Genomic DNA, 16679 nt, shown 5'->3' with positions numbered 1-16679 from the left:
GATAAGGTGTTAGAGGTGACCAATCAGAGCCCCTCCCTGAGGGAAAGAGACCCCCTTGTTGCTCAGAGAAAACCCCACCGAAGCCATTCAACAGCTTGGTACTGCACCATGCGTCTTCCACGAAAACAAAAATACACATAATTTCCTCACCTGCCAGTCAGTTCCCTGCTACAGTAAGTGATAGGTCCTCTCAGTGCAGCAGGATGCTCGGTCTGGATGCGTTAACCCATGCTCTGTCACATAACTTTAAAGACAGCAGCTGCGTCCTCACAAACCAAGCACTTTAAGGACACACTCTGATCAACACACACGCATGCAGGTATTCACACACAAACGCACAAACACACACACACGTTAAGTGTGGAATACTATGACAGCGTGTCATAACTAATTTAGGAAATTAACATTCGCAGAGTGTGTGGTAACAGAAACACATGGAATATAGCTAAGGATGAGAGGAATAGAGAGGGCAAGGGCCAGGAGTTGAGATCATGTGATCTGACCAGAGAAAACTCTCGGAAGATGTTCTTGACCTGTTTATTCTCTAATTGAAGATCCCAGGGTTAAGGTTAAGGGAATGAAGTTGCCAACAAAACAGATCCGAAGAGAGAGAGTGTGTGTGTGTGTGTGTGTGTGTGTGTGTGTGTGTGTGTGTGTGTGTGTGTGTGTGTGTGTGTGTGTGTGTGTACATGTCTGAATGGACATTTACCAGTCACTGCATTTGGAAGCTCCCATGAAAGAAAACACAAATATGAAACCGTTATCCAGTCTCAACAATACACTCTTCAGCTTGCTGTGTGACAATTTCACTCCATTCCAACATGATGCTCATGGTCCTTACGTCATCAGAGTACGCAGCTGAACACTGTATACTGGAAACACTTTGTTTGGACATGAATACAGATCTTGTTTCTGCATGGATTCCGCAGCGCGGTTTGCTTTTAACAGCTAGGACCGCTATTTCTAGTCCAGAAAAACCACTTAACTGACAGGTTGGAGTCTGCTTTAAAGAGCCACTAACCTAGCTAAACTGCTAAGTTAGTCCCAGATGAGTTTTCCAATGGAGCCTCTTTGTCTGGAGAAGTAAATGAATGGTTCCAGCGCTGTAGGAGCTGTATCTACTACGCTTTGTTTCAGGACAAACTGGATCACTCAGAGTTCCAGCGCTGTAGGAGCTGTATCTACTACGCTTTGTTTCAGGACAAACTGGATCACTCAGAGTTCCAACGCTGTAGGAGCTGTATCTACTACGCTTTGTTTCAGGACAAACTGGATCACTCAGAGTTCCAACGCTGTAGGAGCTGTATCTACTACGCTTTGTTTCAGGACAAACTGGATCACTCAGAGTTCCAGCGCTGTAGGAGCTGTATCTACTACGCTTTGGCTGGACGGTGTTGGCGCATGTTGAATGCATCTCCGTCTTGTCGTTTGTCGTTATCCGGTGTTCCCGGAGTTCGTTCGTTCCCAGTTGCTAAGTTGCTAATAAGCATGCACCCATTAATAAATTGACTTTGAGCAAAGTGTGTCCATGTCTGCGGATGATCAACACTACACATCAGCTACTACAGCAACTGAAATTACTGCAACACTTAACAAAGAGCTTCAGTTAGTTTCAGGATGGGTGGCAAGGAATAAGTTAGTCCTAAATATTTCAAAAACTAAAAGCATGGTATTTGGAATAAACCATTCACTAAACCCTAAACCTCAACTCAATATTGTAATAAATGTGGAAATTGAGCAACTGTCATGGTCATATTGATACAACAGTAGCTAAGATGGGGAGAGGTCTGTCCATAATAAAGTGCTGCTCTGCCTTCTTAACAGCACTATCAACAAGGCAGGTCCTACAGGCCCTAGTTTTGTCTTACCTTGACTACTGTTCAGTCATGTGGTCAAGTGCCACAAAGCTTAGGAAAATTGCAATTGGCTCAGAACAGGGCAGCATGACTGGCCCTTGGATGTACACAGAGAGCAAACTAGAAAAATATGCATGTCAACATCTTCTGGCTCAAAGTGGAGGAGAGATTGACTTCATCACTAATTATATTTGTCAGCGGTATTGACATGTTGAATGCACTGAACTGTCTGTTTAAATGACTAGCACACAGCTCAGACACCCATGCATTCCCGACAAGACTTGCCACCAGAGGTCTCTTCACAGTCCCCAAGTCCAGAACAGACTATGCGAGGCGCACAGAACTACATAGATCCATCACTACATGGAACTCGATTCTACATCAGGTAACTGATGTAAGCAGTAGAATCAGATTTAAAAACAGATAAAAATACACCTTTTGGAACAGCGGGGACTGTGAAGCAACACAAACATAGGCGCAGACACATGCATACAGTGGTTGCTCCACTAAAAGTTTTGCGATTATGCTGCGTTACTTAGAGGTAATTTGTGGATTAGTACGGTACCCTGCGTCACCACTTCATTGCCCCAGACCAGCACAAGGGGGAGTTAGAGCACTGATTATGCTTTTGGGTCCTACTGTGTCTCTAACTGACAATGAATGGGCGACATAAACATAAAATGGTGCTGGAGCAGAGAGCAGACGTTTTACGTGACCCAACTGATTGCGTTTTTTTGTTATTTTATCTGCGTTGTTTGTAACTTTTTTTTAACTACTTTGTACATAATGTTAATGCTACAGTCTCTTATGACCGAAAATAACTTCTAGACATCAGGACTGCGATAACTCACCACAGACTAGCAGAATCCTTTTTCTTCTTTCAAAACCTAACCACAATTAACATGAATAAGGCTAACGATAACGAAGTGGACGTGCCAACAACAACTGAGGACAGACTCTGTCGAACCCAATGCGGAGGATATACGGCACCCGACCCCAGTGATCTGCGTGAAGAGGAGGCGGAGAAAGAGAGGCCGGAGGTCGGGCTGCCTTCTGAGGAGTAGGAGGCGATCGAATAAACCCCCACTCCTCTCAATTCTGCTCGCAAACATGCAATCTTTGGAAAATAAAACGGACAAGTGGGCGGAGGTCTATGTATTTTTGTAAACAACAGCCGGTGCACGATATCTAAGGAAGTCTCGAGCCATTGCTCGCCTGAGGTAGTTTCTCATAAGCTACAGACCACATTACCTACCGAAAGAGTTTTCATCTATATTCTTTGTAGCTGTTTACTTACCACCACAGTCAGAGGCTGGCACCAAGATAGCATTGAATGAGCTGAATTCCGCCATAAGCAAACAAGAAGCCTGGGACTTTAATGCTGGCAAACTTAAATCAGTTTTACCTAATTTCTATCAACATGTTAATGTGCAACCAGAGGGAAAAGAACTCTGGACCACCTATACTCCACACACAGAAATGCATACAAAGCTCTTCCTCACCCTCCATTTGGCAAATCTGACCATAATTATATCCTCCTAATTCCTGTTTACAAGAAAAAATTAAAGCAGGAAGCACCAGTGACTAAATCAATAAAAAAGTGGTCAGATGAAGCAAATGCTAAGCTACAGGACTGTTTTGCTAGCACAGACTGGAATATAGATTCCTCAAATGGCATTGAGGAGTAACCCATATCTGCCATTGGCTTCATCAATGAGTGCAATACATACCCCAACCAGAAATCATGGATTATAGGCAGCATCCGCACTGAGCTAAAGGATAGAGCTGCCGCTTTCAAGGAGTGGGACTCTATCCCGGAAGCTTATAAGAAATCCCGCTATGCCCTCCGACGAACCATCAAACAGACAAAGCGTCAATACAGGACTAAGATCGAATCGTACTACACCGGCTCTGACAATCGTTGGATGTGGCAGGGCCTGCAAACCATTACAGACTACAAAGGGAAGCACAGCCGAGAGCTGCCCAGTGACACAAGCCTACCGGACAAGCTAAACTATGCTCGCTTCGAGGAAAATAACACTGAAACATGCATGAGAGCACCAGCTGTAGCAGAAGACTGTGTGATCGCGGTCTCCGCAGCCGATGAGAGTAAGACCTTTAGACAGGTCAACATTCACAAGGCCACAGGGCCAGACTAATTACCAGGACGTATACTGCGAGCATGCGCTGACCAACTAACAAGTGTCTTCACTGACATTTTCAACCTCTCCCTTTCTGAGTCTGTAATACCCTGGGAAAGGCACAGTGATGCAGAAACATTGGTAAATACCCATTAAATTGCTGTGAGATTACACATGGAGTGTTATAATGATAGTATATAGTTTATTCGTCAGCACCTCCACACAAACAATTCATTCTGGGTTTGCACCAGCTCATGTTTTTTTATCGAGTCTGTAATACCAACATATTTTAAGCAGACCACCATAGTGACTGTGCCCAAGAACACTAAGGTAACCTGCCTAAATGACTACCAACCAGTAGCACTCACGTCTCTAGCCATGAAGCGCTTTGAAAGGCTGGTCATGGCTCACATCAACACCATCAACACCATCATCCCAGAAACCCTAGACCAACTCCAATTTGCATAACGCCCCAACAGATCCACAGATGATGCAGTCTCTATTGCACTCCACACTGCCCTTTCCCAACTGAACAGAAGGAATACCTATGTGAGAATGCTATTCATTGACGACAGCTCAGTGTTTAACACCATAGAGACGTCAAAGCTCATCAATAAGCTAAGGACCCTGGGACTAAACACCTCCCTCTGCAACTGGATCCTGGACTGCCTGACGGGCTACCACACGGCACGCGGTACCATATTTCAGTTTAATCCACCTAAAAATGTACAGTATTATAATAGCACATTATGAGCTATTAGCAGGGGGCTGTGCTTTTGCAAAGTGGGTAGGGTTATATTTTGCCTGGTTGGCCCTGTTCGGGGGTATAGTCGGACAGGGTCACAGTGTCTCCCAACCTCTCCTGTCTCAGCCTCCAGTATTTATGCTGCAATAATTTACGTGTCGGGGGGCTAGGGTCAGTCTGTTATATCTGGAGTATTTATCATGTCTTATCTGGTGTCCTGTGTGAATTTAAGTATGCACCCTCTAATTCTCTCTAACTTTCTCTCTCTCTCTCTTTCTCTCTCTCTCTTTCTCTTTCTCTTCTCTCGGAGGACCTGAGCCCTAGGACCATGCCTCAGGACTACTTGGCCTGATGACTCCTTGCTGTCCCCAGTCCACCTGGTCGTGCTGCTGTTCCAGTTTCAACTGTTCTGCCTGCGGCTATGGAACCCTGACCTGTTCACCGGACGTGCTACCTTGACCCGGACATGCTGTTTTGGACTCTCTCTCTCTACCGCACCGTCTGTCTCTAACTCTGAATGATCGGCTAAGAAAATTCAACTGACATTTACTCTTGCACCCTCTACAACCACTGTGATTATTATTTGACCCTGCTGGTCATCTATGAATGTTTAAACATCTTGGCCATGTTCTGTTATAAGCTCCACCCGGCACAGCCAGAAGAGGACTGGCCACCCCTCAGAGAGAGCCTGGTTCCTCTCTAGGTTTCTTCCTAGGTTCCTGCCATTCTAGGGAGTTTTTCCTAGCCCAGCATTGCTTGCTGTTTGGGGTTTTAGGCTAGGTTTCTGTATATAGCGCTTTGTGACATTGGCTGATGTAAAAAGGGGTTTATAAATACATTTGATTGATTGAATATACCTTTACCAACACCTCTTTGTATTTTGATACTTTGTGGATGGGACCTACCCAGTGGCACAGCTTTCTAAGTCACCGCATTACAATACAAATTGCGTGACTACAGATACTCGTGGCGGATTTTGGTTTTAATTTAGAATCCTCCAATCCTCTAAATGTAATTACTCTCTCTCTCTAACGAAAAAGTCACATCATATTTTTCGATATACAGTGGGCCTACCGTAGGCAACATGAGTCTCACTAGCGTTGAGTAACGTGCTGTTAAAAGTGGTGTAGGTCCTATTTATTTTAAGAGCATATTGAGTTAGAAGCAATAGGATTAGCACCGTTTATCACTGCTCTGAGACAAGCATGAGGACTGGTCTTGATAAATTAATTTGATTTTTATTTTGACTGAATCTCCGTTTGGGTATTGGTTAGACTACAATTATGGTGTAGAAATGTTATACTCTTAATATAACCTTTATTTAACTAGGCAAGTCAAGGACAGCCTACTCTTTAAGCCCCGTCGGGGAAATAAACCTTGGTCTCCCGCGTGCCTGCACGACACAGGAATTCTTTAGCTAAATAGCCCAGTACTGTAACCTACTCCAAACCGTCACATTGTAGAGCGCCATATTTTCCAATCCTCCCTAACGGAAACACAGAGGGTTTTTCATTTTTCTTGGAATAGAAACACCATAATATTAATCAAATTCATCCCAAACTCTAAAAGTAATTGGAAAGGTAGATACAAATTATTTGTGACATTGTGGTTACAATAAAACATTTAAACAAGATGTAAACAAGATGCTGTGTTTTTATTTACAGTAGGGATGGACAGCTGATGACATTTTGAAAACAGGTTTTCAAACACTTGTTGCCTGACTAGCAGGACAATATACCTTTACCAACACCTCTGTCACGTTCTGACCTTAGTTCTTTTGTTATGTATTTGTTTTAGTATGGTCAGGGCGTGAGTTGGGTGGGTTGTCTATGTTCGTTTTTCTATGATTTGGTATTTCTGTGTTTGGCCTGGTATGGCTCTCAATCAGTCGTTGTCCCTGATTAAGAACCATACTTAGGCAGCCTGTTTTCACCCTTGAGTGGTGGGTTTCGTGATGGGTTTCGTTCATTTACTTTGTTGTTTTAGTTCAGTGTTCAATTTCTTTATAAAAAATATGGACACTTACCACGCTGCGCATTGGTCCTCACCTTCTTCCACCAACAACGACCGTTACAGAATCACCCACCAACCAAGGATCAAGCAGCGTGGTAACGGGCAGCGGCAGAAATCTCAAGACTCCTGGACATGGGAGGAGATTTTGGACGGCAAAGGACCCTGGGCACAGGCTGGGGAAAATCTGGAGGCAGCGAAAGCCGAGAGGCGGTGGTATGAGGAGGCAGCACAAATGCGCGGCTGGGACGAGAGGCAGACCCAAATATTTATTGGGGGTGGCACATGGGGAGTGTGGCTAAGTCAGTTAGGAGACCTGAGCCAACTCCCTGTGCTTACCATGGAGAGAGGTGGACCGTGCAAGCACCATGTTATGCCGTAAGGCGCACGGTGTCCCCTCGCATCGGCCAGGCTAGAGTGGGCATCGAGCCAGGTGCCATGAAGCCGGCTCAGTGCATCTGGTCTCCAGTGCGTCTCCTCAGGCCAGGGTACATGGCACCAGTCCTACGCATGGTGTCCCCGGTTCGCCAGCACAGCCCAGTGCGGTCTATTCCATCTCGCTGCACTGGCCTGGCTACGGGGAGTATCCAGCCAGGTAGGGTTGTGCAGGCTCGGTGTTCGAGACCTCCAGTGCGACTCCACAATCTGGTCTATCCGGTGACTCCTCCACGCACCAGGCCTCCGGTGGCAGCCCCCCGCACCAGGCTGTCTCTCCGTCTCCTTCCTGCAGGTGCTCCCGTCTGACCTGAGCTGCCAGAGTCGCCCGTCTGTCCTGAGCTGCCAGAGTCGCCCGTCTGTCCTGAGCTGCCAGAGTCGCCCGTCTGTCCTGAGCTGCCAGAGTCGCCCGTCTGTCCTGAGCTGTCAGAGTCACCCGTCTGTCCTGAGCTGCCAGAGTCTCCCACTGGTCCGGTGCTGCCGGAGTCGCCCGTCACTCTGGTGCTGCCGGAGTCTCCCGCTGGTCCGGTGCTGCCGGAGTCGCCCTTCACTCTGGCGCTGCCGGAGTCTCCCGCCTGTCCGGTGCTGCCGGAATGGGTTGGGTGGGTTGTCTATGTTCGTTTTTCTATGATTTGGTATTTCTGTGTTTGGCCTGGTATGGTTCTCAATCAGAGGCAGCTGTGTATTTTATACATTGTGGATGGGGCTCCGGAGCAGATGGGGGCTCCCGCAGTGCAAAATGTGTTGCTATAGATGTAGTTTTGATATCGTTGTCGGCCGCCACAGGGAGACCCATGAGGCGGCTTTTGTTTTAAATTTAGAATCCTACAGTCCCCTATATGTAATTATTGGCAGAGAGTCACATCATATGTTTCGATATACTGTAGGCCTACCATCGGCGACATGAGTCATGAGTAATGTTATGTTAAAAGTGGTGTAGGTCTTATTCATTTAAAGAGCATATTGAAGTTAGAAGCAATAGGATTTGAAGCAATAGCCTACAACTATTTTAGAACCGTTTTAGACTGCTCTGACAAGCATGGAGCTGGTCTTGATAAATCAATGAGATTTTAATTTTCACTGAATCTCCATTCGGGTATTGGTTAGACTACAATTAGAAATGTTATGCTCTTAGTGTAACCTTTATTTAACTAGGCAAGTCAGCCAAGAATACATTCTTATTTACAAGGACAGCTTACACCTTCCTCCTCGTCGGGAAATTGAAACCCGGTCTCCAGCGTGCCCACACGACACGGGGATTCTTTAGCTAAATATGCAAGTACTGGAGCCTACTCCCGACCCTCACGTTGTACTGTGCCATATTTTCCGTTCCATCCTAAAGGAAATCCAGAGGGTTTTTTGTTTTTCTTGGAATAGAAATACCATAATATTAATCAAATGAATTAAGCAACATTTCTTAAAATCAGTTCCCATGTTACAAAAAAAGGTTTGAAATCATCTACTACAGCCACTATTGAAGGCTATCAAATGCTTCTCAAAAATGCCCTTTGGTGGTCAAACTAGCACTAACTAGCATTAATGGTACCAGTGGTTGGCACTTAAATAACATGCCATAGAATTATGCGGCACCACCCAAGCTGTGCTGCAGTATGCTGAAACCTTTAAAGGACGAACCACAGTACACACACATGATAACATACACGCTATACACACACATGGATTTTGTGTTGTAGATATGTGGTAGTGGATTAGGGGCCTGAGGGTACACATTTAGTGTATTGTGAAATCTGTTATGAAAGTATTGTAAGGTCTTTAAAATAGTATAACTGCCTTAATTTTGCCGGACCCCAGGAAGAGCAGCTGCTGCCTTGGCAACAGCCAATGGGGATCCATAATAAATACTAATACAAAATACAAATGCTCAAAGTTGAATTTAATAAAAAATGTCAGAAAAAAGTTCAATCCAGTGATTGACAAATCTCCAGTTAATCAATTAGATTTCCTGAATCTGACTGACTGAGAAGGACATCGACTGACTCCAACCCAGCTCAGCAGGCGGTGCCCACAGATGGTTTACACTGTATTGTGTACAGACACAATACAGACAAACACACAAATACATCAGACACAAAACCAGCTGTGTGGTGACTGACTCAGTGAGTCTGTTTCAGTTCAGGGGTGTCATGGCTGTCTAAATTATCTCTAATTAAGGTTGAGAGAGAGGGGGAGACAGACAGAGGGGAGAGAGAGTGAGGGTGGAGAAAGAGTGATAGGCAGAGAGCGCTAGAGGAGGAAAGGGTTGCCATCCCTCCTTCCACACATCCTTGCCACCTCCTGTGTCTTGTTTCCCCCTGCTGTGTAGACTGATCGTGCTTTCAGGCCAAAGCTGTGCACTCCGCTGATCAAAGATGCAGCAGTAACTGACACACCTCCTGACAAAAACAAACATCCAAACAGGAACACACCTCCCCCCCTCTCTCTCTCTCTCTCTCTCTTTCTCTCTCTCCCTCCCTCCAGTCCAACCTGGGGACTCAAAACACTCTGAGGTGTTTCAGACAGACTAACAGTGGGGGTCTGCAGCTCAGTAGATATCAACCTCTAGCTTGGGTGTTCAAAACACATTCTCTGAATACAGGTGTTTTCTTAGGATGAAAACAGATTTGAAAGAGAAAGAATGAAAGTAAAGCTTGATTTTCCCCAGGCTTTGTAGCTTTAAATTAAGCTTGTGGTCTGAGATTTCAAGGATCCGATATCATTACTGAACTGTAAGCAATGGGAACAAGCTGCTTTAGTTTGAGGTCACAGTAAAGATATGACATAGTGCTCTGATTACATAAAATAACTCGTAAGTAGGCATTTTGTTTTACGCTGTACACCATGCGTATCCCGTACATACGACTAATACAATTTGAAACTGAAACTTGAAACATACAGAAACAAGATAAGAGAACCTGAATGAGCAATAGATCAACTGTTCAGTACTTAGATTATATTTCAAGCAGCACCGGGCGTCAAGGTAGCCTGGTCCCAGATCTGTTTGCGCTGTCTTGCCAACTACTTGTCACTCATTACCAAGTCAAACATGTTTGGCTTAACAATTCCATAGCGAACAAGAGAGCAGAAACATATTGTCAGGAGCCAACGGCATTTCCCAGACGCACCTCATCAGAAAATCAGTTATCTTCCTATCCAAACCTCACCAAAATGAACTGCTCGTGGCTCAGTCTCATTTGAATGAATTACCAATCCTGCAGTTCTGTACGTCTCAGCGTGGTCTTACAGAGAGGGTTGACAAGGGCTCACTACAAGGCCTAATTTGACAACAAACCCTGGTGAAACAGCAACCTTGGTGAAACAGAAGACTCTGGTGAAACAGCAACCTTGGTGAAACAGAAAACTCTGGTGAAACAGCAAGCCCTGGTGAAATTATTCAAATCTAAAATATACAATTCAACCAGATTGCCCTTAGAGCATAGGAAAAGGTTGCACCTGACCGTTCGACTGAAACCACACTATTGCAATGAATTTGAGATGGTGAAAACAATGTGTGGGGAGGCAGAGGCACAGAAACTCACATCAATACCTTTGTCAGATAACACTGTTAAACAAATAATTTATGTTATGCTAGCAATCAAGAAGAAACTGAATGAATGACTCAAAAACTCCCCAGCTTATGCTATCCAAATGGACGTTAGCTGTGAGGCCCGAGATGCTCATGCATTGACTTTTGTGTGCGCTACATGTCGGGGGATGCTATTCATGAGGACATATTGTTCTGTCTCATGATTCCCGAGTATGAAACGGAACGGGGGATGTACAGTGTGCTGCGTGACTATATTGACAAAAAAAAAACAGATTGCATGGGATCGAATGGTGGGCATTTGCACAGATGGGGCTCCATCTATAGCAGGACGGTGGGCAGGCCTCTGCACTCTAGTTATGAACGTGTCTCCCTCTGACACATTGTATGTTATACCAAGATCAACTGGCAGCAAAAGAGCTGAGCATAGAACTCGGAGATACACTGAGTATACAAACATTAAGAACACCTGATTTCCATAACATAGACTGACCAGGTGAATCGAGGTCAAAGTTGTAATCCTTTATTGATGTCAATAAAATACACTTCAATCAGTGTAGATGAAGGGTAGGAGACAGGATGCATGAGCAAGATAAAATATTTAAGTGCCTTTGAACGAGGTACAGTAGTAGGCGCACCGGTTTGTGTCAAGAACTGCAATGCTGATGAGTTTTTCACACTCAACAGTTTCCCGTGTGTATCAAGAATGATCCACCACCCAAAGGACATCCAGCCAACTTGACACAACTTTGGGAAGCATTGGGTTCAACATGGGCCAGCATCCCTGTGGAATGCTTTCGACACCTTGTTGAGTCCATGCTCAGACAAATTGAGGCTGTTCTGTTTGGTACACTCAGTGTATACTGCAGCAGGTAACTTCGATTGTAAACTACATTAAACCACATCCACTGCGCGCACGTGTGTTCGCAAAACTATGTGGAGATATGGGATAAGATCATGACAATGTTCTATTTCACAGGCTTGGTGGTTATCGAGGGGGAGTGTTAGAAAGATCTTTTGCATTGATAGAGGAACTTGTCTTTCACAATGGATGTAAAAAACTTGGTTGACTTTCTGTGTAATGAACCTTTGTAACAGACATATTTGGTAAACTGTACGAACTGAACGCAAGCATGCAGGGGAAATACAAAAACATTCTACATATAAGTAGACCTCTGACCATTAATGCCATGTTCAAAACAACTGGGAACTCAGAACTGGGAAGTCGGCAACTTTCGACTTCAGTGTGTTCAAGACAACGGGGAACTCATTAATAAATTTGTTAAGACTGGGAAAAATAGTTTTGAACTGTCATCTAACTCGGATTTCCAACTCGGGAACTCAGGTCTCTTTCTAGAGCTCTGACTTTCCGACCTGAAGATCACTGACCTCATAATTTGACCTCATATTATTCAGTTCCTAGTTGTCTTGAAAGCACCAGAAAACTGATGGTACCCTTCGCCAGCTCATATCTGTGTGAAGCTTCAGTCAGTGCCCTTGTCAGCATTAAAACCAAATATTGATCCAGGTGCGCACTGTTGACAACGCCCCTGACTTTGTGAAGCTCTGACACTACATGCATTAAGCACACCCATCTCATTAGTGGTGGTGAGATTAGAGACATTATGTCAGACTCATTTACAATTGGCTGTCAAAGCCCCACATTAAAAGTATGTAATGGTGAGTTTAGAAGACAATCAGAAATACTGTTTTAATGCTTTTCAATTGACTGCCATAGCACCAAATAAAAAAGCTTACATTTTCTGTTAATTACATAATGGTTGGGGTCATGAGAATTTCAAGATGTCAAAATGGGGATGTGGGCCAAAAAAGTTTGGGAACCTCTAATGTAAGAAATAGGGTGCCATTTGGGACACAACCGGTCTGTGGCTGGGTAGAGGAGCGGCTTAGTTTGGGTTTAGTTTCCCTCAACAGGAGTTGGGTCTACGTCTACCAACTCTTTGAGTTCCAAAGATCATCAGCACATTCTAGGGTGCTTCTCAGTCGTTCATATGTTCCGTTATCAGACTTCACAATACACTTTCACACAATAAACACTTGCATGCACACACACACTCAGCAGTCCTCTATACCAGTCTAACAATTAATGCCACATCCTATGGCTAGACAGACAGTGGTAGTTCCCTCCTCAGACTCTACAACCCTTCAGGGAAAAGATCACCTCAAAGTTTTAACTTTAAAAGCCTCCATCTGGATCCACACACACACACACACACACACACACACACACACACACACACACACACACACACACACACACACACACACACACACACACACACACACACACACACACACACACACACACACACACACACACACACAGCTTTAATTCACAATCAAATTAAAGCCCTGGAGATTCTCTCTTAGACTCTTCCTGAGAATAATTCAACAGAGGCTGCATCCCAATGGCACCCTATTGTTTACATCGTGCAATACTTTTGACCAGGGCACTATGTAGGGGATAGGGTTCAATTTGTCAGGCTGCCAGAGAAACTTTCCAAAACAACAAAGACGTTCATGGACTTCCTTAGTTAAAACTTAAAACGCTCAGGTGTGGTCTTCCTAGCCAGCCACGCTAATTCAATGCTATTGTTGAGTTACAGTGGCAAGAAAAAGTATGTGAACCCTTTGGAATTACTTGATTATAAATTGATCATAAAATTTGATCTGATCTTCATCAGTCACAATAACAGACAAACACAGTTTGCTTAAACTAATAGCACACCAATTATTGTATTTTCCTTGTCTATATTGAATACATAATTTAAACATTCACAGTGTAGGTTGGAAAAAGTATGTGAACCCAATAGCTAACTGGAGTGAGCTAATCTGGAGTCCAATTAATGAGACAAGATTGGAGATTTTGTTTAGAGCTGCCCTGCCCTATAAAAACACTCACAAAATTTGCATCTGCCATTCACAAGAAGCATTTCCTTATGTGAATCATGCCTCAAACAAAAGAGATCTCAGAAGACCTAAAATTACGAATTGTTGACTTGCATAACCTGGAAAGGGTTACAGAAGTATCTCTAAAAGCCTTGATGTTCATCAGTCCAAGGTAAGACCAATTGTCTATAAACAGAGAAAGTTCAGCACTGTTGTTACTCTCCCTAGGAGTGGCTGTCCTGAAAAGATGACTGCAAGTGCACAGTATAGAATGCTCAATGATGTTAAGAAGAATGCTAAACTGTCAGCTAAAGACCTACAGAAACCTCTGGAACATGCTAACATCTCTGTTGACGAGTCTAAGATACGGAGAACACTAAACAAGAATGGTGTTCATGGGAAGACATTACGGAGGAAGCCACTGCTGTCCAAAAAAAACATTGCTGCACGTTTGAAGTTCACAAAAGAGCACCTGGATGTTCCACGGCACACCTGGCAAAATATTCTGTGGACAGATAAAACTAAAGTTGAGTTGTTTGGAAGGAACACACAACACTATGTGTGGAGAAAAAAAGGCACAGCACACCAAGATCAACACCTCATATCAACTATAAAGTATGGTGGAAGGAGCATCGTGGTTTGGCGCTGCTTTGCTGCCACAGGGCCAGGACAGCTTGCTATCAACGAAGGAAAAATGAATTCCCATGTTTATCAAGACATTTTGCAGGAGAATGTAAGACTATCTGTCCGCCAATTGAAGGTCAACAGAAGTTGGGTGATGCAACAGGACAACAACCCAAAACACAGAAGTAAATCAAAAACAAAATGGCTTCGACAGAAGAAAATACACCTTCTGAAGAGGCCCAGTCAGAGCCCTGACCTCTACCCGATTGAGATGCTGTGGCATGACCTCAAGAGATAGGTTCACACCAGACATCCCAAGAATATTGTTGAACTGAAACAGTTCTGTAAAGAGGAATGGTCCAACATTCCTCCTGACTGTTGTGCAGGTCGGATCCGCAACTACAGAAAACATTTGGTTGAGGTGATTTCTGCCAAAGGAGGGTCAACCAGTTATTAAATCTGAGGGTTCACATACTTTTCCACCTTGCACTGTGAATGGTTAGACATAAAAATGAATACTTGTTAGTGTGTTATTAGTTTAAGCAGAATGTGTGTGTCTATTGTTGGGACTTAGATGAAGATCAGATTAAGTTATATGACCAATGTATGCAGAAACCCAGATAATTCCAAAGGGTTTACATACTTTTTCTTGCCACTGTATTTAAACTGCCTCTGCTCCTCTGCAATGAGGATCTTGAGGTGTTTTGCTGGTGAATTATCATGTTGATTGCTCCATTAGAGGAGCCTCCCCCTCTTTATTTATCCCACTGATCTCCTTTTCAGTCACAGTTTAACAAGGAGAAAACTCTCTCCTCTGTGTCGGCAAGGTGAACAACCAGACACAAGGAAGTTACATGTTTTATAAAGGACTCATTAGGAATGGAGAAGGTTGGTACTGACGTCTGTCCAGGTAAAGTATTAAAAGCAATATGGACTCTTTCATAAGATGCATATCCTATCAGTTTGAGCCTGTGATTTAGAATGTGACTGATTATAAAATATATATTCTTTTTGGTCTGTTGATAACCTTGGAATTATAATGTTTTACTGCATAATATAGGCTATGTTTTGTGACTGCAATGGACTTAATTTGTTATGACTATATTACTACACTGTACCTACTACTGTGAACCCAATGATTGTCTGACTATGAATGTGTTAACAGTATCACCCTACAAGTGTGTACCAGCAGGGCTACACTCCAGTGTATCAGATCCAGACAGCTTTGTAAAATGACAATAGTTGGTAACAACAACATCTATTCAAATAGACTCCTCAAGGGCACCGATCCCACACGTCCTTCCCAGAAATCACATGCAACTGACAACAATGCAGTTTTTTTTAACTAGAAATCATTTCCATTGTGTTTGGTATTGTATACAATTCCAGTCAGTGGCCAAGTGGCATTGAGTGCATTGTAATTAAACAGTTCGTTCATCCAGCCAAGGTTGCCAAAACATGGCTGAACTCCCGTAAGATAAACTATTGTTCAGTTATCCTTTTTGGGATAGGGGGCAGCATTTTCACTTTTGGATTAATAGCGTGCCCAGAGTGAACTGCCTCCTACTCTGTCTCAGATGCTAATATATGCATATTATTATTAGTATTGGATAGAAAACACTCTGAAGTTTCTAAAACGGTTTGAATGATGTCTGTGAGTATAACAGAACTCATATGGCAGGCGAAAACCTGAGAAAAAGTTTTTCAAAGCTTGGCCTACCGAATACACATTGAGATATGGATAAAGTTGCACTTCCTACGGCTTCCACTAGATGTCCACCGTCTTTAGAAACTGGTTTGAGGATTCTACTATAAAGTAGGCACTCATAAGAGCTCTTTGAGTCAGTGGTCTGGCAGAGAGCCTTGGTCTCATGACACTGCTCCCGACAGAGTTATCTCTCGTTCCAGTGCTTTTCTTCAGACAAAGGAGTTCTCTGGGTGGAACATTATTGATGTTTTATGTTAAAAACATCCTAACGATTGATTCCATACATCGTTTGAAATGTTTCTAAGGGACTGTAATAGAACTTTTCGAGTTTTTGTCTGAATGAAGTGCCTGCGCCTCATGAAGATGGATTACTGGGCTGAACATGCTAACAACAAGTGGCTATTTGGACATAAATTATGGAACTTTCTGGAACAAATCAGTCATTTATTGTCGAACTGGGATTCCTGGGACTGCCTTCTGTTGAAGATCGTCAAAGGTAAGTGAATATTTATGGTGTTGTTTCTAACTTTGTTGATTCCAAAATGTCGGATATTCCTCTGGCTGTTTTGGGTTCTGAGCGCCGTTCTCAGATTATGCTTTTTCCGGAAAGTAAAAAAAAAATCTGACACAGCAGTTGCATTGAGGAAAAGTCTATATTTTATCAATGTTTATTATGAGTATTTCTGCAAAATCACCGGATGTTTTGGAA

General features: G+C 43.5%; 1 protein-coding gene across 4 annotated transcripts in view; it reads right to left on the bottom strand.

Moving 5' to 3' along the window:
- Positions 1-16679, bottom strand: part of LOC139409882 (fibrinogen C domain-containing protein 1-like) — a 210124-nt gene that overhangs the window by 4231 nt on the left and 189214 nt on the right. The window lies entirely within an intron of this gene.

Source organism: Oncorhynchus clarkii, chromosome 5 (genome assembly GCF_045791955.1).
Source record: "Oncorhynchus clarkii lewisi isolate Uvic-CL-2024 chromosome 5, UVic_Ocla_1.0, whole genome shotgun sequence".
In the NCBI taxonomy this organism is placed as follows: domain Eukaryota; kingdom Metazoa; phylum Chordata; class Actinopteri; order Salmoniformes; family Salmonidae; genus Oncorhynchus; species Oncorhynchus clarkii.
Note: the sequence above shows the minus strand (reverse complement) of the source record. Positions and strands in the feature narration are given on the sequence as shown.